Source organism: Argopecten irradians, chromosome 4 (genome assembly GCF_041381155.1).
Source record: "Argopecten irradians isolate NY chromosome 4, Ai_NY, whole genome shotgun sequence".
NCBI classification, from domain to species: Eukaryota; Metazoa; Mollusca; class Bivalvia; order Pectinida; family Pectinidae; genus Argopecten; species Argopecten irradians.
This window is the reverse complement of record NC_091137.1, coordinates 13,083,679-13,108,946: the sequence shown is the minus strand read 5'-3', so window position 1 is coordinate 13,108,946 and position 25,268 is coordinate 13,083,679. Positions and strand designations below refer to the sequence as shown.

Genomic DNA, 25,268 nt, shown 5'->3' with positions numbered 1-25,268 from the left:
CAACCGTAACAACATAAACATAACCGGCTGGAATACATCTTGTAATCAGTCAAGCATAACATCATTCACATCATATTTATGACTTGGAGGGAATATCATGGACAAACTCACTTTTTATTAACGGTTGAAGTGGAGGCATAATGTAACCTTACTAGTGGGGATTTCCATTCGTCTCGTGGGAGGGTCTAGAAAGATCTGTCTAGTTAATGGCTCAGGCTAGTAGACCTCTTCCTTCAGTAACAGTGATGTAGCCGTACTACTATCCTTATACCTGCTCATGTAGTAAACTTTACATGATGTATTAAAACAAAACTTTAAGTAGACCAAATAAAATTACAGTTAAGTTTCCCCTTTCAGTTCCAAATGAAACAGGGTAGGTAGGACACAGATTAATCTTTTTTTTTCATTTTAATTTTTACCTCAAATGAGAAAATCATCATATTTGTGTATGCCATTCTTTACTTTGATTTTAAACAATTTTGTTGGCAAAATGAATCTACTAATTAATTCAATATACTGTATTTGACCCAATAAGCCCGGCACCCCCTTTCCTATAAGCACCGCTCCCCCCCTTTTTAGGTTTCAATTTCATTTACTTCAAAATAAATGCAGACAGAAGATATAAAAACTGTGAAGGCTTCTCGATTGATTTCTGTTGCCAAATGATTTATAGCTTACTTTGTATAATAATCTTATGAAAAGCAAGTCCAAATTTGGTTCTATTGTGTCACTTTTAAAGCTCCCTGGGTGATTATTGGGTCAAAAACAGTAATATCTGTCAAATTGACAGATACAGTATAGAATCTGCCTTTTAGCCATCAAATGTGGAGACAGAAATCTTCTCCAATCAACAAGACTGTTAGAATGTATAACCACGTGTCTGTTGGTGTAACCATCTTTTCTATTGTATCATACAATCTTGGTTTCTTTCCCCAAGAGTTCAGATGACTTACATGCATGTTCATTGGTGCACAGATATATGAATATTGATAACCTCAGCAAGCGTGGTGTATGTAGCCAGAGGTAAATAAAGGTTAGTGTAATTGATAACTGGGATCAAGGATTGCATACTAATGAAACAGTCCACATTATTCTTAATGTGTATGTTAACATGGCCAGTTATATCGAAGGATGTACTAATTATCAGTCCATATTAATGACCATCTATCACCAGTGTCCCAGCAGCTACAATATGTGTTTATCAGTGAAGAATATATTTACACATTTTGTCTCTGAATTATGCAACAGAGTTGTTGTTATGTTTACATAATAATGTTGGCAGAAACACGAACAAACACCAGTCAGACAGGAAAGCTCTTGTAATGTCAAACATTTGGCTAGCTGTCTGTAAATCAATCAAAAAGTTGAAGCCAGCAGCATTGTACATGAGTGGGAATTATCACCAAACTAAAGACCATGTAGCCAATCAACGTACATGGTCAATATCAGTACACATACTCCATTTACTTAAAAGACTAAAACTTCATAAACAAATATCTCCTTGTCTGGGCCTCCACCTTACTCCAAGACACCGTGCCATCTCAGCAGTATAAGAATTATTGAATACAAAACTAAAATTGTCTGTAATATGGGGTAATATTTCTATTCCCCAGTGGACAACAAGATGTAACATTCATCCAGCTTTACAGTGTGGGGACATAGTGGGGACAAACAAAAAAACAAAGTGTATTTTACTGAGCCCTATAAGACAGTGAGGACAAAACAGATACAAGTGAATTTACCCAGCCCTACAGACTGACGACAAACAGACAAGTACATTTACCCAGCCCTACAGACTGACGACAAACAGACAAGTACATTTACACCAGTCCCTACAGACTGATGATGGACAAAAACAGACAAGTACATTTACCCAGCCCTACAGACTGACGACAAACAGACAAGTACATTTTACCCAGTCCTAGACTGAGGACAAACAGACAAGTACATTTACCCAGCCTTAGCAGACTGAGACTGACAGTGACAGACAAGTACATTTTACCCAGTCCTAGACTGAAGGACAAACAGACAAGTACATTTACCCAGCCCTACAGACTGACGACAAACAGACAAGTACATTTACCCAGTCCTACAGACTGAGGACAAACAGACAAGTACATTTACCCAGCCCTACAGACTGAGGACAAACAGACAAGTACATTTACCCAGTCCTAGACTGAGGACAAACAGACAAGTACATTTACCCAGCCCTACAGACTGAGGACAGACAGACAAGTACATTTACCCAGCCCTACAGACTGAAGACAGACAGACAAGTACATTTACCCAGCCCTAGACTGAGGACAGACAGACAAGTACATTTACCCAGCCTTAGAGACTGAGGACAGACAGATAAGTACATTTACCCAGTCCCTAGACTGAGGACAGACAGACAGTACATTACCAGCCTTAGAGATGACAGACAGATACATTTACCCAGTCTTACAGACTGAGGACAAACAGACAAGTACATTTACCCAGCCCTACAGACAGAGGACAAACAGACAAGTACATTTACCCAGCCCTACAGACTGAGGACAGACAGATAAGTACATTTAACCAGTCCTACAGACTGAAGACAGACAGACAAGTACATTTACCCAGCCCTATAGACTGAGGACAGACAGATAAGTACATTTACCCAGCCCTACAGACTGAGGACAGACAGATAAGTACATTTACCCAGTCCCTACAGACTGAGGACAAACAGATAAGTACATTTACCCAGTCCTACAGACTGAGGACAAACAGACAAGTACATTTACCCAGCCTACAGACTGAGGACAAACAGACAAAGTACATTTACCCAGCCTTACAGACTGAGGACAGACAGACAAGTACATTTACCCAGTCCTACAGACTGAAAGACAGACAGACAAGTACATTTACCCAGCCCTATAGACTGAGGACAGACAGATAAGTACATTTACCCAGTCCTACAGACTGAGGACAAACAGATAAGTACATTTACCCAGTCCTACAGACAGAGAACAAACAGATAAGTACATTTACCCAGTCCTACAGACTGAGGACAGACAGATAAGTACATTTACCCAGTCCTACAGACTGAGGACAAACAGATAAGTACATTTACCCAGTCCTACAGACTGAGGACAGACAGATAAGTACATTTACCCAGTTCTACAGACTGAAGACAGACAGATAAGTACATTTACCCAGTCCTAGACTGAGGACAAACAAGTACATCTCCCCAGTCTCACATGTTTCTATATTGGTTACCACTTGTCAACACTTGTGTAAGTAATAGCTTCACAGATGAGACAGAAAATTAAGAAGCAGCTGACTGGTGTAGTCTTTTGTCATTTTTTTTTTATTCTCTTGTTTTTTTTAAGTTGATAATAACATCATGTGTGTTGTCTGTGATAGATAAACAACTACAAGTATATGAGATGGGACCAAGACTATTGTTGTACATGTATGTATTATCATAATTATCATAATTAGGGGGCTTAAGCAAAAATTATAACAAAAAGGTCACGGAAATATAAGTTGTGGAAGAAAACCCTCTCAAAAAAGTTAGCCATATCTCAACTCTTTCCCTATTCATGGCATGGCACATCAAACTCTTGCAGTAAACATACACATACCTTCTTTGCTTTCAGACACATTATTACGTCATGATTCACATGTGAATGTTAACGACTTACAAGTTCATGTTATACATGGGATAAAATGCTAATGTTATAAGCATCACACCATTGTAAACCATTGTTAAAACTATGGGGTTGGAGAGGGACGTTCAGAGGGAGGGGCCCTAATTGCAGTGAATATGGTATGTGTATATTATATAATCATTTGTATATACACTAAATAACAAACTATTTTCAACCACTAGATATGTATACATGAGGCATAAGGTTTTTTTCTGTGGTGTTCATTAAAAACTAAAATCTAGGTCATAGTGACTTACTTTAAAAATTGGGCAAATCAACTAGGTGCATCAATAATCCAATTCAAGTTTGAAGTTGTATTTCAATGGTTTAAGCTAGAGACACAAAGTATAGAAACATATATATACTGATCACCATGTATAATAAAAGGATTAAAGGACAAATTAAACAAGAGGTCCAAGAGGCCTTGACAGTCACCTGAGTGCTGCTACAGAAAGAGCATTGCAAAGTTGGTTCAAATATATAAAAAATATTTACGATATTAAAATAAACTTTAAAGTTGAACTTTCCTAATAGAATTTTTATTTTTTATTTTTCATTTTGATAGTTAGTGTATTATGTTACCAAACCTTATGCTTAAAATTCCAATTTGCTTTGCTAACGTTAAACAACAAAACCAAACTAGAAGACAGTCAGTGTCAGTGATTTTATAAATTTCACTTTTTAATCTATGAAGATTATTTGGTTCCATCAAACCTGTGAATTCAGAAGATTTTTGAAATTTTAGCCATTTTCACCTATTTTGGCCCCGCCCCTCTGGTCCCTGGGGTTCAGCCAGGACCAATATGGATATGGTGTTAAAATGCTATTTCAGGCTAATAATTCTAACCCAGTTTGACTCATTTCCTATTAAAACTAAGCAAATAATGTTCATAAAATGTGTTTTTCCTATATAGACTATAGTCAATTTGACCCCCCTCCCCCTGGGGAAAATCTGAGATCCCAGGGCCATGAAATTCACAATTTTTGTAAAGGGCCTTAAGACCTTCCAATCTATGAAGAGTATTTGGTTCCATCAAATCTGTGAATTCAGAAGGAAGATTTTTGAAGTTTTAGCCTATCTGACCCTTTTTGGCCCCGCCCCTAAGGCCCCTGGGGGTCGGCCAGGACCAATATGGATATGACGATAAAATGCTATCTCAGGCTAATAATTCTAACCCAGTTTGACTAATTTTCTATGAAAAATAAGCAGATAACATTCATGAATGTGTTTTTCCTAAATAAACTATAGTAAACTTGACCCCCTCCCCAGGGAGAAAGATGAGACCCCAGGGTCATATAATTCACAATTCTTGTAAAGGACCTTAAGACCTTTCCATCTATGAAGAGTATTTGATTTTACCAGTTCCAGATTTCAGAAGAAGATTTTTGAAGTTTTAGCTTATTTGACCCCTTTTGGCCCCACCCCTAAGGCCCCTGGGAGTCAGTCATAAATTTTTTTTAATATGATTCAATGGCCATTTCATAGGGATAATTCTGACAACATTTGACTCATTTCCTTTTACAAATGACCAAATAATGCTCAAAAATGTGTTTTCCCTAGATAAACTAAGCTATATTAAACTTAACCCCCTCCCCAAGGGGAAACCTGAGACCCTAGGGTCATAATTCACAATTTTTGCAGAGGACCTTTAGACCTTTCCATCTGTGAAGAGTATTTGATTCTATCACATCTGTGAGTGGAAAAGAAGATTTTTGAAATTATAGTCAATTTTACCCCTTTTGGTCCCTCCCACAGCCCCCAGAGGGGTGGGGACCATATAATACACAATTTTGATTGGCCTTATGGCTTAGAAGGTTTGTGAAAATTTCATTGAATTTGCTTCAGCGGTTTTTGAGAAGAAGTCGGAAATGTAAAATTTTTACGGACATACGACGGACGACGCACGACGCACAATGGAGGGTGCACGACAACGGACAAAAGGCGATTAGAATAGGTCACTGGAGACTTTGTCTAAGGTGACCTAAAAACTATATTGATGTTCCTTAGTAAGACTCCTGCTATACATCTACCAGACTTAAAATTATTATCAGTCAGTGTTCTTCTATTGGCTCGTCACAGATATGGTACATATGTAGCAGTTGAAGATGCTAAAAATAAACTATATGGACTAAGTAGTACATTTAAATTTCAATACCATCACATATTTCACCCCTATGACCTTGAATGAACTTCAAAGAAGGTAAAGAATATCATTGCACCATGATAAAGGTCTAATATCTGATTGACAAACACCATATAACACTACACCATAATCACTGCTGTCCATGATTGACAAACACCATATAACACTACACCATACTCACTGCTGTCCATGATTGACAAACACCATATAACACTACAGCATAATCACTGTTGTCCATGATTGACAAACACCATATAACACTACAGCATAATCACTGCTGTCCATGATTGACAAACACCATATAACACTACAGCATAATCACTGCTGTCCATGATTGACAAACATCATATAAAACTACACCTATAAACACTACACCATAATCACTGCTGTCCATGATTGACAAACACCATATATAACACTACACCATAATCACTGCTGTCCATGATTGACAAACACCATATATAACACTACACCATAATCACTGCTGTCCATGATTGACAAACACCATATAACACTACACCATAATCACTGCTGTCCATGATTGACAAACACCATATAAACACTACAGCATAATCACTGCTGTCCATGATTGACAAACATCATATAACACTACACCATAATCACTGCTGTCCATGATTGACAAACACCATATAAACACTACACCATAAATCACTGCTGTCCATGATTGACAAACACCATATATAACACTACAGCATAATCACTGCTGTCCATGATTGACAAACACCATATAACACTACACCATAATCACTGCTGTCCATGATTGACAAACACCATATATAACACTACAGCATAAATCACTGCTGTCCATGATTGACAAACACCATATAACACTACACCATAATCACTGCTGTCCATGATTGACAAACACCATATATAACACTACAGCATAATCACTGCTGTCCATGATTGACAAACACCATATAACACTACAGCATAATCACTGTTGTCCATGATTGACAAACATCATATATAACACTACAGCATAATCACTGCTGTCCATGATTGACAAACACCATATATAACACTACACCATAATCACTGCTGTCCATGATTGACAAACACCATATATAACACTACAGCATAATCACTGCTGTCCATGATTGACAAACACATAACATACACATATACTGTCCATATTGACACTACAGCATAATCACTGCTGTCCATGATTGACAAACACCATATATAAACACTACACCATAATCACTGCTGTCCATGATTGACAAACACCATATATAACACTATGCGTCCATGAACAACACTATAACACTACACATAATCACTGCTGTCCATGATTGACAAACACCATATATAACACTACAGCATAATCACTGCTGTCCATGATTGACAAACACCATATAAACACTACAGCATAATCACTGCTGTCCATGATTGACAAACACCATATAAACACTACAGCATAATCACTGCTGTCCATGATTGACAAACACCATATAACACTACAGCATAATCACTGCTGTCCATGATTGACAAACACCATATAACACTACAGCATAATCACTGCTGTCCATGATTGACAAACACCATATAAACACTACAACCATAATCACTGCTGTCCATGATTGACAAACACCATATATAACACTACAGCATAATCACTGCTGTCCATGATTGACAAACACCATATAACACTACAGCATAATCACTGCTGTCCATGATTGACAAACACCATATAACACTACAGCATAATCACTGCTGTCCATGATTGACAAACACCATATAACACTACAGCATAATCACTGCTGTCCATGATTGACAAACACCATATATAACACTACACCATAATCACTGCTGTCCATGATTGACAAACACATATATAACACTACAGCATAATCACTGCTGTCCATGATTGACAAACACCATATAACACTACAGCATAATCACTGCTGTCCATGATTGACAAACACCATATATAACACTACAGCATAATCACTGCTGTCCATGATTGACAAACACCATATATAACACTACAGCATAATCACTGCTGTCCATGATTGACAAACACCATATAACACTACAGCATAATCACTGCTGTCCATGATTGACAAACACCATATATACACTACAGCATAATCACTGCTGTCCATGATTGACAAACACCATATAACACTACAGCATAATCACTGCTGTCCATGATTGACAAACACCATATATAACACTACAGCATAATCACTGCTGTCCATGATTGACAAACACCATATAACACTACAGCATAATCACTGCTGTCCATGATTGACAAACACCATATATAACACTACAGCATAATCACTGCTGTCCATGATTGACAAACACCATATATAACACTACAGCATAATCACTGCTGTCCATGATTGACAAACACCATATATAACACTACACCATAATCACTGCTGTCCATGATTGACAAACACCATATAACACTACAGCATAATCACTGCTGTCCATGATTGACAAACACCATATAACACTACAGCATAATCACTGCTGTCCATGATTGACAAACACCATATAACACTACAGCATAATCACTGCTGTCCATGATTGACAAACACCATATAACACTACACCATAATCACTGCTGTCCATGATTGACAAACACCATATAACACTACAGCATAATCACTGCTGTCCATGATTGACAAACACCATATAACACTACAGCATAATCACTGCTGTCCATGATTGACAAACACCATATAACACTACAGCATAATCACTGCTGTCCATGATTGACAAACACCATATATAACACTACAACATAATCACTGCTGTCCATGATTGACAAACACCATATATAACACTACAGCATAATCACTGCTGTCCATGATTGACAAACACCATATAACACTACAGCATAATCACTGCTGTCCATGATTGACAAACACCATATATAACACTACAGCATAATCACTGCTGTCCATGATTGACAAACACCATATAAACACTACAGCATAATCACTGCTGTCCATGATTGACAAACACCATAATAACACTACAGCATAATCACTGCTGTCCATGATTGACAAACACCATATATAACACTACAGCATAATCACTGCTGTCCATGATTGACAAACACATATATAACACTACAGCATAATCACTGCTGTCCATGATTGACAAACACCATATAAACACTACAGCATAATCACTGCTGTCCATGATTGACAAACACCATATATAACACTACAGCATAATCACTGTTGTCCATGATTGACAAACACCATATATAACACTACAGCATAATCACTGCTGTCCATGATTGACAAACACCATATAAACACTACAGCATAATCACTGCTGTCCATGATTGACAAACACCATATAACACTACAGCATAATCACTGCTGTCCATGATTGACAAACACCATATATAACACTACAGCATAATCACTGCTGTCCATGATTGACAAACACCATATAACACTACACCATAATCACTGCTGTCCATGATTGACAAACACCATATAACACTACAGCATAATCACTGCTGTCCATGATTGACAAACACCATATAACACTACAGCATAATCACTGCTGTCCATGATTGACAAACACCATATAACAACTACAGCATAATCACTGCTGTCCATGATTGACAAACACCATATATAACACTACAGCATAATCACTGCTGTCCATGATTGACAAACACCATATATAACACTACAGCATAATCACTGCTGTCCATGATTGACAAACACCATATAACACTACAGCATAATCACTGCTGTCCATGATTGACAAACACCATATATAACACTACAGCATAATCACTGCTGTCCATGATTGACAAACACCATATATAACACTACAGCATAATCACTGCTGTCCATGATTGACAAACACCATATATAACACTACAGCATAATCACTGCTGTCCATGATTGACAAACACCATATATAACACTACACCATAATCACTGCTGTCCATGATTGACAAACACCATATAAACACTACAGCATAATCACTGCTGTCCATGATTGACAAACACCCATATATAACACTACAGCATAATCACTGCTGTCCATGATTGACAAACACCATATAACACTACAGCATAATCACTGCTGTCCATGATTGACAAACACCATATATAACACTACAGCATAATCACTGCTGTCCATGATTGACAAACACCATATAAACACTACAGCATAATCACTGCTGTCCATGATTGACAAACACCCAATATAACACTACAGCATTGACAAACTATAATCAGCTTCACTGCTGTCCATGATTGACAAACACCATATATAACACTACAGCATAATCACTGCTGTCCATGATTGACAAACACCATATATAACACTACAGCATATAACACTGCTGTCCATGATTGACAAACACCATATAACACTACAGCATAATCACTGCTGTCCATGATTGACAAACACCATATAAACACTACAGCCATAATCACTGCTGTCCATGATTGACAAACACCATATATAACACTACAGCATAATCACTGCTGTCCATGATTGACAAACACCATATAAACACTACAGCATAATCACTGCTGTCCATGATTGACAAACACCATATATAACACTACAGCATAATCACTGCTGTCCATGATTGACAAACACCATATATAACACTACAGCATAATCACTGCTGTCCATGATTGACAAACACCATATATAACACTACAGCATAATCACTGCTGTCCATGATTGACAAACATCATATATAACACTACACCATAATCACTGCTGTCCATGATTGACAAACACCATATAACACTACAGCATAATCACTGCTGTCCATGATTGACAAACACCATATATAACACTACAGCATAATCACTGCTGTCCATGATTGACAAACACCATATATAACACTACAGCATAATCACTGCTGTCCATGATTGACAAACACCATATAAACACTACAACACCATAATCACTGCTGTCCATGATTGACAAACACCATATATAACACTACAGCATAATCACTGCTGTCCATGATTGACAAACACCATATATAACACTACAGCATAATCACTGCTGTCCATGATTGACAAACACCATATATAACACTACAGCATAATCACTGCTGTCCATGATTGACAAACACCATATAACACTACAGCATAATCACTGCTGTCCATGATTGACAAACACCATATATAACACTACAGCATAATCACTGCTGTCCATGATTGACAAACACCATATAAACACTACAGCATAATCACTGCTGTCCATGATTGACAAACACCAATATAACACTACAGCATAATCACTGCTGTCCATGATTGACAAACACCATATAACACTACAGCATAATCACTGCTGTCCATGATTGACAAACACCATATATAACACTACAGCATAATCACTGCTGTCCATGATTGACAAACACCATATAACACTACAGCATAATCACTGCTGTCCACTCATGATTTTTACCAAACTTAATCAAATAACACTAACAGCATGACTCACTGCTGTTCATGACTTTACATATACACCATAATAACACTACAAGCATAATCACTGCTGTCCAATTGACAAACACCATATATAACACTACAGCATAATCACTGCTGTCCATGATTGACAAACACCATATAAACACTACAGCCATTAATCACTGCTTGTCCATGATTGACAAACACCATATAACACTAACAGCATAATCACTGCTGTCCATGATTGACAAAACACCATATAACACTACAGCATAGATCATGCGAGTCCATGATTGACAAACACCATATAAACACTACAGCATAATCACTGTGTCCATGATTGACAAACACCATAAAACACTACAGATTAATCACTGTTGACCACATGATAGGACAACACAACCATATATAACACTACAGCATAAATCACTGTTGTCCATGATTGACAAACACCATATAAACACTACACGCATAATCACATGATGTGACAAAACAATCATATATAACACTAACACATAATCACTGCTGTCCATGATTGACAAACACCATATATAACACTACAGCATAATCACTGCTGTCCATGATTGACAAACACCATATATAACACTACAGCATAATCACTGCTGTCCATGATTGACAAACACCATATATAACACTACAGCATAATCACTGCTGTCCATGATTGACAAACACCATATATAACACTACAGCATAATCACTGCTGTCCATGATTGACACAAACACCATATATAACACTACAGCATAATCACTGCTGTCCATGATTGACAAACACCATATAACACTACAGCATAATCACTGCTGTCCATGATTGACAAACACCATATATAACACTACAGCATAATCACTGCTGTCCATGATTGACAAACACCATATATAACACTACAGCATAATCACTGCTGTCCATGATTGACAAACACCATATAACACTACAGCATAATCACTGCTGTCCATGATTGACAAACACCATATATAACACTACAGCATAATCACTGCTGTCCATGATTGACAAACACCATATAACACTACAGCATAATCACTGCTGTCCATGATTGACAAACACCATATAACACTACAGCATAATCACTGCTGTCCATGATTGACAAACACCATATAACACTACAGGTGCATAATCACTGCTGTCCATGATTGACAAACACCCATATAACACTACTACATAATCACTGCTGTCTCATGATTGACAACCACCATAACACTAACAATACACTTACAGCATAATCACTGCTGTCCATGATTGACAAACACCATATAACACTACAGCATAATCACTGCTGTCCATGATTGACAAACACCATATAAACACTACAGCATAATCACTGCTGTCCATGATTGACAAACACCATATAACACTACAGCATAATCACTGCTGTCCATGATTGACAAACACCATATATAACACTACACCATAATCACTGCTGTCCATGATTGACAAACACCATATAACACTACAGCATAATCACTGCTGTCCATGATTGACAAACACCATATAACACTACACATAATCACTGCTGTCCATGATTGACAAACACCATATAAACACTACAGCATAATCACTGCTGTCCATGATTGACAAACACCATATATAACACTACAGCATAATCACTGCTGTCCATGATTGACAAACACCATATATAACACTACAGCATAATCACTGCTGTCCATGATTGACAAACACCATATATAACACTACACAGCATAATCACTGCTGTCCATGATTGACAAACACCATATATAACACTACACCATAATCACTGCTGTCCATGATTGACAAACACCATATAACACTACAGCATAATCACTGCTGTCCATGATTGACAAACACCATATATAAACACTACACCATAATCACTGCTGTCCATGATTGACAAACACCATATATAACACTACAGCATAATCACTGCTGTCCATGATTGACAAACACCATATAAACACTACAGCATAATCACTGCTGTCCATGATTGACAAACACCATATAACACTACAGCATAATCACTGCTGTCCATGATTGACAAACACCATATATAACACTACAGCATAATCACTGCTGTCCATGATTGACAAACACCATATAACACTACACCATAATCACTGCTGTCCATGATTGACAAACACCATATATAACACTACAGCAAATAATCACTGTGTCCATGATTGACAAACACCATATAACACTACACATAATCACTGCTGTCCATGATTGACAAACACCATATATAACACTACAGCATAATCACTGCTGTCCATGATTGACAAACACCATATATAACACTACAGCATAATCACTGCTGTCCATGATTGACAAACACCATATAACACTACAGCATAATCACTGCTGTCCATGATTGACAAACACCATATATACACTACAGCATAATCACTGCTGTTGTCCATGATTGACAAACACCATATATAACACTACAGCATAATCACTGCTGTCCATGATTGACAAACACCATATATAACACTACAGCATAATCACTGCTGTCCATGATTGACAAACACCATATATAACACACAGCATAATCACTGCTGTCCATGATTGACAAACACCATATATAACACTACAGCATAATCACTGCTGTCCATGATTGACAAACACCATATATAACACTACAGCATAATCACTGCTGTCCATGATTGACAAACACCATATATAACACTACAGCATAATCACTGCTGTCCATGATTGACAAACACCATATATAACACTACACCATAATCACTGCTGTCCATGATTGACAAACACCATATAACACTACAGCATAATCACTGCTGTCCATGATTGACAAACACCATATAACACTACACCATAATCACTGCTGTCCATGATTGACAAAACACCATATATAACACTACAGCATAATCACTGCTGTCCATGATTGACAAACACCATATATAACACTACAGCATAATCACTGCTGTCCATGATTGACAAACACCATATATAACACTACAGATCAATAATCACTGCTGTCCATGATTGACAAACACCATTATAACACTACACATATCACTGCTGTCAAACACATAATAACACTACACATAATCACTGCTGTCCATGATTGACAAACACCATATAAACACTACAGCATAATCACTGCTGTCCATGATTGACAAACACCATATAACACTACAGCATAATCACTGCTGTCCATGATTGACAAACACCATATATAACACTACAGCATAATCACTGCTGTCCATGATTGACAAACACCATATAACACTACACCATAATCACTGCTGTCCATGATTGACAAACACCATATATAACACTACAGCATAATCACTGCTGTCCATGATTGACAAACACCATATAAACACTACAGCATAATCACTGCTGTCCATGATTGACAAACACCATATAACACTACAGCATAATCACTGCTGTCCATGATTGACAAACACCATATATAACACTACAGCATAATCACTGCTGTCCATGATTGACAAACACCATATAACACTACAGCATAATCACTGCTGTCCATGATTGACAAACACCATATATAACACTACAGCATAATCACTGCTGTCCATGATTGACAAACACCATATAACACTACAGCATAATCACTGCTGTGTCCATGATTGACAAACACCATATAACACTACAGCATAATCACTGCTGTCCATGATTGACAAACACCATATAACACTACAGCATAATCACTGCTGTCCATGATTGACAAACACATATATAACACTACAGCATAATCACTGCTGTCCATGATTGACAAACACCATATAACACTACAGCATAATCACTGCTGTCCATGATTGACAAACACCATATATAACACTACAGCATAATCACTGCTGTCCATGATTGACAAACACCATATAACACTACAGCATAATCACTGCTGTCCATGATTGACAAACACCATATATAACACTACAGCATAATCACTGCTGTCCATGATTGACAAACACCATATAACACTACAGCATAATCACTGCTGTCCATGATTGACAAACACCATATAACACTACAGCATAATCACTGCTGTCCATGATTGACAAACACCATATAACACTACAGCATAATCACTGCTGTCCATGATTGACAAACACCATATAACACTACAGCATAATCACTGCTGTCCATGATTGACAAACACCATATAACACTACAGCATAATCACTGCTGTCCATGATTGACAAACACCATATATAACACTACAGCATAATCACTGCTGTCCATGATTGACAAACACCATATAACACTACACCATAATCACTGCTGTCCATGATTGACAAACACCATATATAACACTACAGCATAATCACTGCTGTCCATGATTGACAAACACCATATATAACACTACAGCATAATCACTGCTGTCCATGATTGACAAACACCATATATAACACTACAGCATAATCACTGCTGTCCATGATTGACAAACACCATATAACACTACAGCATAATCACTGCTGTCCATGATTGACAAACACCATATATAACACTACAGCATAATCACTGCTGTCCATGATTGACAAACACCATATAACACTACAGCATAATCACTGCTGTCCATGATTGACAAACACCATATAACACTACAGCATAATCACTGCTGTCCATGATTGACAAACACCATATATAACACTACAGCATAATCACTGCTGTCCATGATTGACAAACACCATATAACACTACAGCATAATCACTGCTGTCCATGATTGACAAACACCATATAGCATAACACTACAGCATAATCACTGCAATGCTGTCCATGATTGACAAACACCATATAAACACTACAGCATAATCACTGCTGTCCATGATTGATAACCACCATATAGCATTACATAGGGCTACTTACTGTATCTACCAACGATAGGCTCTGACCCTAGATATATATATATTATGGAATTCTTGGTAAAGGATAGGGGACTTATTGCTGAGGGGGAGCTCATAGCTGAGAGGGAGCTCATTGCTGAGAGGGAGCTTATTGCTGAGAGGAAGAGGAAGCTCATTGCTGAGAGAAGGAGGGAGCTCATTGCTGAGAGGGAGTGTATTGCTGAGAAGAAGCTTATTGCTGAGAGGAAGCTTATTGCTGAGAGGAAGAAGTAACTAAGTGATGATATGATCATGTACAGATAACACCACAATGCTGAGAGGGAACTCATTGCTGAGATGGAACCAATTGATGTATGGGTGCTCATTGCTGAGAGTGAGCTCATAGCTGAGAGGGAGCTTAATACTGAGAGGGAGCATATTGTTGAGAGGGAAAGGGAGCTCATTGTTTAGAGGGAGCTCATTGCTAAGAGGAAGCTTATTACTGAGAAGAAGCTTACTGCTTAGAGGGAGCTTATTGTTGAGAGGAACCTGATTACTGAGAGAGTGTTCATTGCTGAAAGGAAACTCATTGCTGAGATAGTGCTCATTGCTGAGATAGTGCTCATTGCTGAAAACGATTTCATTGCTGAGAAAAAACTCCTTGCTGAGAGGAAACTTATTACTGTAAGGGAGCTCATTCTTGAGAGAGCTTATTGCTGAAAGGAAGCTCATTGCTGAGAGGGAGCTTGTTGTTGAGAGTGAACTCATTGCTGAGAGGGAACACATTGCTGAGAGGGAATTTGTTGCTGAGAGGGAACTAATTGCTGAGAGGGTGCTTATTGTTTAAAGGAGCTTATCGTTGAGATAGAGCTCATTGCTGAGAGGGACGTCCTTATTGATGATAGAGAACTCATTGTTGTGAGGGAGCTCATTGCTGTAGGGAGCTCATTGCTGAGAAAGAGCTCATTCTTAAGAGAGAGCTTATTGCTTAAAGGGAGCTCATTGCTGAAAGGGAGCTTTCTGCTGAAAGGGAGCTTTCTGCTGAGAGGGAGCTCGTTGCTGAGAGGGAACTCATTACTGAGAGGGAGATCATTGCTGAGAGGGAGGTTACTGCTGAGAGAAAGCTTTATGCTGAGGTGGGGCTTAAAGCTGAGATGGAGAGCTTATTGCCGAGAAGGAGTTATTGCAGAGAGGGAACTCATTGCGGAGAGGATGATTATTGTTAAGAGGAGCATATTATTGAGAGGGAGCTTATTGCTATAGGGAGCTCATTGCTGAAAGGGAGCTCATTGCTGAGAAAGAGCTCATTCTTAAGAGAGAGCTTATTGCTTAAAGGGAGCTCAATGCTGAAAGGGAGATTTCTGCTGAGAGGGAGCTTGTTGCTGAAAGGTAACTCATAGCTGAAAGGGAGCTCATTACTGAGAGGGAGCTCATTCTTGAGAGAAAGCTTATTGCTGAAAGGTGCTCATAGCTGGAGGGAGTTTGTTGCTGAGAGGGAACACATTGCTGAAAGGGAGCTCGTTGCTGAGAGGGAATTTGTTGCTGAGAGGGAACGCATTGCTGGGAGGGAGCTCGTTGCGGTGAGGGAGGTTACTGCTGAGAGGTAATTTGTTGCTGAGAGGGAACGCATTGCTGAGAGGGAGCTCGTTGCTGAGAGGGAATTTGTTGCTGAGAGGGAACGCATTGCTGAGAGGGAGCACGTTGCTGAGATGGAATTTGTTGCTGAGAGGGAATTTGTTGCTGAGAGGGAGATCATTGCTGAGAGGGAGGTTACTGCTGAGAGAAAGCTCAATGCTGAGGGGGAACATAATGTTGAGATGGAGAGCTTATTGCCAAGGAGTTTATTGCTGAGAGGGAACTCTTTGTTTAGAGGGAGCTTATTGTTAAGAGGAGCTTGTTATTGAGATGGAGCTCATTATTGAGAGGGAGCTCATTGCTGAGAGGGAGCTCATTGTTGAAAGAGAGGAAGCTCACTGCTAAGAGGGAGCTTATTTTCGGTGAATTAATGTCATAAAATGAAAAAGGATGCTTTTCAAATGAATTGTGAAAACCATCCTACTGCGTCATTGCACAAGTACTATTGTGGTGTTATCTGTACATGATCATATCATCACCTAGTGAGCTTCTTTCTAGACCACACTTTGATCTAGAGTTAAGTTAAGTGTACCTTAAGGGTACAATCCTTGTCAGGGATTTTAAATCTGCAGTGGATGATGGAAAAATCATGAACAGGTAAAGCAGGTGAGAGAAATACAGGTGAGCTGTGCACTAGAAATAAAGTGTCTACAATACATTTACATACCTCACATTATTTGATTATGGTCGGTTTTCTCAAAACCAATGTATTCATTTTTTGCTAATTATATAGAGCAAGCAATGTTCTATATCCAAGGTTTACATTTTTTTTTTTAAATTACTCCTATTAAGTATGCAATATATATGTCAGAACATACCAGTCATGATCTGAAGATATCTAATTATTACATATGATAGTTGTATTTTTATTTATGATAAAGGGGAACAACTCTTTTTATAAAAATTGAAAACGCAAACACTTGTAACATAAGTAGATAAATAAATAAATACATGTATATAAATATACTGATGTTTGCATGTTTGAAAAAGTAGTAACCAGTTATAAAGTGGTTTAAACCATGGTCAGCAATGGTCAGCATGTTATTTTAGGCTGTACCTTATATATAGTGGTCTATTAAAAAAGGGGAGTAACTCCTTAGAGCACGATCAAAATGTAAAACTGATGCTGAGCATGTTTTAGAGAGAAGAGTACACATGTATTACCTTTTTGTCCTATAAAAGTGTCCATCTCCATTAAAATACTCTCATCATCATCAACAGATAAAAGGCCATCACAATGCTTACAGCTAACATCCTGACAGGAGGGCCAATATAGTGTAGGACTAGGGGATACCTACACACAGTTATCACAGCCTAGCTGTTTGTAGGTCAATACACATTGGGATTCACTGAGGTATGTTGTTGGCTAGGTCTGACAGACAGACTGTGTGTTTCACAGGAGTGGGTCCAAGCCTCTCTCAGAGCTGGGGACCCCTATCTGATCAGAGTCTATCTATGATAACACTATCCATATACCAAAAGGCTCAACAGTCTTAGTATCAGTGAAATACCATCTATACTTAAAATCTGGGCCAGCATACATTTTACATGTGCCAGGGTAGAATATGAATGAAAAATATTTTGTTAAAATGAATCTCTTAACATTTAGATTGGTTCTCAAAAGTAATATTTACATTTAGATTGGTTCTCAAAAGTAATATTTATATTTAGCCACCAATCTCTATATTATAATACCGTGGGTAAATATTTAGCCACCAATCTCTATATTATAATACCGTGGGTAAATATTTAGCCACCAATCTCTATATTATAATACCGTGGGTAAATATTTAGCCACCAATCTCTATATTATAATACCGTGGGTAAATATTTAGCCACCAATCTCTATATTATAATACCGTGGGTAAATATTTAGCCACCAATCTCTATATTATAATACCGTGGGTAAATATTTAGCCACCAATCTCTATATTATTTTACCGTGGGTAAATATTTAGCCACCAATCTCTATATTATAATACCGTGGGTAAATATTTAGCCACCAATCTCTATATTATAATACCGTGGGTAAATATTTAGCCACCAATCTCTATATTATAATACAGTGGGTAAATATTTAGCCACCAATCTCTATATTATAATACCGTGGGTAAATATTTAGCCACCAATCTCTATATTATAATACCGTGGGTAAATATTTAGCCACCAATCTCTATATTATAATACCGTGGGTAAATATTTAGCCACCAATCTCTATATTATTTTACCGTGGGTAAATATTTAGCCACCAATCTCTATATTATAATACAGTGGGTAAATATTTAGCCACCAATCTCTATATTATAATACTAAATATTTAGCCACCAATCTCTATATTATAATACCGTGGGTAAATATTTAGCCACCAATCTCTATATTATAATACTGTGGGTAAATATTTAGCCACCAATCTCTATATTATAATACGTGGGTAAATATTTAGCCACCAATCTCTATATTATAATACCGTGGGTAAATATTTAGCCACCAATCTCTATATTATAATACCGTGGGTAAATATTTAGCCACCAATCTCTATATTATAATACCTGGGTAAATATTTAGCCACCAATCTCTATATTATAATACCGTGGGTAAATATTTAGCCACCAATCTCTATATTATAATACCGTGGGTAAATATTTAGCCACCAATCTCTATATTATAATACCGTGGGTAAATATTTAGCCACCAATCTCTATATTATAATACCGTGGGTAAATATTTAGCCACCAATCTCTATATTATAATACCGTGGGTAAATATTTAGCCACCAATCTCTATATTATAATACCGTGGGTAAATATTTAGCCACCAATCTCTATATTATAATACCGTGGGTAATATTTAGCCACCAATCTCTATATATATACGTGGTAAATTTAGCCACCAATCTCTATATTATAATACCGTGGGTAAATATTTAGCCACCAATCTCTATATTATAATACCGTGGGTAAATATTTAGCCACCAATCTCTATATTATAATACCGTGGGTAAATATTTAGCCACCAATCTCTATATTATAATACCGTGGGTAAATATTTAGCCACCAATCTCTATATTATAATACCGTGGGTAAATATTTAGCCACCAATCTCTATATTATAATACCGTGGGTAAATATTTAGCCACCAATCTCTATATTATAATACCGTGGGTAAATATTTAGCCACCAATCTCTATATTATAATACCGTGGGTAAATATTTAGCCACCAATCTCTATATTATAATACAGTGGGTAAATATTTAGCCACCAATCTCTATATTATAATACCGTGGGTAAATATTTAGCCACCAATCTCTATATTATAATACCGTGGGTAAATATTTAGCCACCAATCTCTATATTATAATACAGTGGGTAAATATTTAGCCACCAATCTCTATATTATTTTACCGTGGGTAAATATTTAGCCACCAATCTCTATATTATAATATCGTGGGTAAATATTTTGAAGGTACTGGTAATAGGTTTAACACTAAATAATCCAACACTAATTTAAAACTGCTGACGTGCAAAGACAATTAAATCAATTAGGACTATGATGTCACACAACAGTACACTAAATATCATCAACACCTCAATCCATTGTGATGACATCATTCTCTAATTTTATGTTTCTAATCCAACAAGGCTACAACACTGCCTGTAGTTACAAGGCTTTTCACACCTAGACAATATACTGATCATCTAGAATGTATGCCTACCTGGGCCACCTGCACTGTAATCATTTGTACAATCTATCAGATCTGTATTAAACACAACAGCCTGCTAGTTGCAGCTAGGACATACTTTCACTTTCATAACAGCAATCAGCAGTATCATAAATAGTTAAATTTTGTTAATTGCCTTAGTAATTACTATGATGAAACTATTATTTTTGATTGTAACAGCTATTACATTCTATATTCATGTACAATCAACCAATTTAGCATCAATTTTAGTCCTCTCCATATATAGATCTAATCACCTGTGTTTTATCTTGTTATACCACCACATTTAATACCTATATCTATAGGATGTATAATTATATGGAGCAAATTATACAAGAAAGCTGCATTGGTTCACCAACCAACCACCCCCTCCACCACCAACCCATGAAATTCCTCCTAATAATATTTGAGTATTTTGACATAGTCCAATTGTTTCTGGTTCACAATTAACTTTATTTATTAAGCTTTATCCAGAAACTGCTTTAGCTCTAACCTATAAATCAGGATAGGCTGGGATGGAAGCAGGGAGCTTAGTGTGGGAGGAAACCAGAGTATCCTGTGAAAACTATGTGATGTCTGTTCCCGGGTTTGGACTCAGACTGGCAAAGAGAAAGGCTTCCAGACCAACATAATTACAAACCAGATATAATTGATTTGTCACGTTATCATTACACCCTTTATCAACAAATGAAATTGATTTTTGTATTCACAAGGGGCACCAGGATATTTGCTACGTCTAGGACCAAAAGATGTTCAACTCATGTCATAATGAAAAAAGTCCCAATGGTTCAGAGCAATTCATTTTTTAATGTAACACAATATCTCTGTGTCGCAACATATGGTGATGGTTCAAAAACCATCTTGAGAATAGTGATCTCATTAGCAAAATGACTAATTGTATTGACACTACTAATTGACACATGTAAAAAACAGGGACATATTCTCAAGTAATATTTTTCCTCTGTATCATTCCAACAAATTCTTTTATTAAAGTTGACTTCAGTTCACATTTTAAACCAAATATGAAGAATATCTAAAGTTGAAGTGTTTTCTTCATTCACACTTGCTTTCCTCCAACACCAAAACACATCCTTAAATGACCCAGCCTATGAATAGAACGTTGCTTACAACTTGTTTTTAGCAAATTCTGCTCTGGGTGTAAAAATATTGCTGAGAGTAACACATGTGTAACAGATATATCCAATGTAATTACAGTAATTGGCCATAGTGTGACTGATACTACTCTCAGAGTATGTGATGGACATCCCAGTCTACAGTTACACATGGCCTATCATTGTCCCTCTAACTGTACATTGGGGACTATGGGTTACATTGGCTTGGTCCAATGAATTCAGCCTTCTCATGTCCAGCCTTAATCAGAAGCTTTTTGTCATATTGGATCAACTCATTCATGGATCACCTAGGAAAGTCATTACGAGGTCACTTTGACTTACATTTTGACCATCACTGACCTCTATCAAGGACATATAAGTACATTCCATTAAAGAAATCCAATGCAAGCTATAATAATATACACCAATCAAATGCCAATATAATTTCAACAAGGGGAGATAATCTATCAATTTTTTGACTTTTTTTAACAAACTTGGTGCCTGGTGGCTATATGGTCCAGCACTTGGTAATACCTTCCTAATGTATATGATTATGAGTCCAGTGAAGAGGATAACTCTATTCTGTACTAAAAATAAACTTATCAAATCTCTACAATAAAATAGGGAACAATTAAAAAAAATACACCTTAAAGCTTACAAAGAGTTTCAACATAGTTTTACGATAGCTTTACAATTATCGTATCATTAATACTGCTATTCTTTTTCATACATGTCATTGTAATTAAATACTGCATCGTCAAACATGGACATATCTATTTTCTGAGCTGAATGTCTGATATAGCACAGGATCAAAATCTGAGCACAGGATCAAAATCTGGTCACAGCTTTTTAAAAATTTGGAGAGGACCATACATTATATAGATGCTCTTTAGACAGGTGAGCGGAAAAAACACTTGTGACAAGGTGAAAGCAAGGACAGTTAATCTGTAGCTGTACAGTATTTAATGGTTGTCCCAACTTAACCTGTATTGCCAAGCATTGTCAGCTTTAACACCACCAAATTATTTTCATATTATTAGTCACACTAAATGCATGTTGTTCATAAATAGTTTTAGCTTAGTCAAGTCTTGAACGTCGGCTGATGTTAGGCCTGGGGAGATTATCTCACTTTTGCGACCTGCGTCAAAATGTAAAGCTGATAGTGATAAATATCAAATTCACCGTCATCAAGCTTACATGTTTTAAATGCCAGGATGCCGATTCATTGTTCATTGTTCGGCGATGACAGAGAAAGCACCTGTACCATCACAGGACTAACTATCTACAGAATATATATGTGTAGCATTGTATCATGTGTATACCATTATTGACTGCGGGTTTGGGAATGTGTACCAATTCCCTGTGTTAGACTGTCTGCGACTCGACCGACGCTACATGTAGCGACTACACCCAACACGTACATGTGTGGCGTGACAAATTTTACCACAAACACGTCCTAATCTATGATGGATAACTCACCAATATAAGGCGATACGGCCCGGGAGCTTGTTCATGTGTAATATGTAATTAGAAATCTACCAAATTATACGCTCCATCCCTCGGCGCATATGTACCTACCGTCGTCAACTGTAGCGGCCTGCGTTTGTAACCATGAATGAATATCATTCCCTCCGTACCCTCGGGATTTAAGATCCACACATCCTTTGTCAGGTCAAGATAGATATCCCAGATAACCTCTAGTATAGACAGGTAGTCCTGACCGGCACCTACAGGGCACCGACGAAAATACGTATCCTCAAATCTCCTCTTATAACTCTGGTAATGCCAATAGCCTCAGCATGCTGCTGGACGAGTTACATCAGGGGTCGTCTCAAAAGGCGATTGTGTAGAGATCTATATCTTCGGTAGCATCATTTGAGAAAAATGCAGCGCGTTACTAAAACGGAAAACGAATGGTACAGAATAAACGGAAAATAGATTTAAACATATGCAAAGCTAGAATGTACAAATGTCACCTAAATCAGATGGAAAAAAAAACACATTCTAGATTTATTTTTTGACAGCTATGTAAATCATGATCGCGGATATTATACGTGTATATAATTATTTTAAGTTATTGTACATGTAGTACTTAATTAGGCCTCGTCTAGACGACTAAATCCGCATTTATATATATTCTCATATAATGGGCGAATATATATATAAATTGTAGTACAATGTATGTATAACAATTAACTAAGCAGGAAACACCTTTTCATTTTTTCTTCTTTTTTATTTTAGATTCCACATAGAATTTTGAAAACGACCACCTTGTAACGTCTTATCACAAGTAAATGGTTATTCATAAACGCGTGGCAATGTCGCAGTATCATCAGCAACCTTTTGGATATTAACGTTTTAGGAATGTATAAATATCACCATTGCTTACATAGGAACTTAGGAATGTGTTTTATGTACATTGGGTTTGGTGTCCATCCAAGGACTTTGCGCGCAAGATGGCGCCACCCACAAAATTGGACGATATTCGTAAAATGTTATCCAAAGGTATTTTAGAATGAATGTTTGATACAAGCTACGTATAAAACCGTTTTTTAGTAATACTTATTTATGATGGCTGGTACCCTGCTCTACATCAATACACATGTAGTTCAGTTACGTCATTCTGATGGTTGGAATTTCACACTACCTTTCCAAAGCGGCATTTATTTTTTTCGAATGGGAATGTAAAACGAGATCGATAATTTTGTAGAG

The 25,268-nt window shown here is 37.2% G+C and overlaps 1 protein-coding gene across 5 annotated transcripts in view; it reads right to left on the bottom strand.

Annotated features, from left to right (window-relative positions):
• LOC138320657 (microtubule-associated protein 2-like) overlaps positions 1-24,418 on the bottom strand; it is a 100,352-nt gene extending 75,934 nt beyond the window's left edge. For 2 of the 5 annotated variants that reach the window (XM_069263798.1, XM_069263803.1), the window contains exon 1: positions 24,135-24,416. The gene's annotated coding sequence lies outside the window, so the exon portion shown is untranslated. Of the gene's footprint in view, positions 1-18,889; positions 19,091-24,134 lie in introns of those variants that run through there. The other 3 variants (XM_069263802.1, XM_069263800.1, XM_069263799.1) reach the window with 3 other exon arrangements.
• Positions 24,419-25,268: the final 850 nt, after the last annotated feature.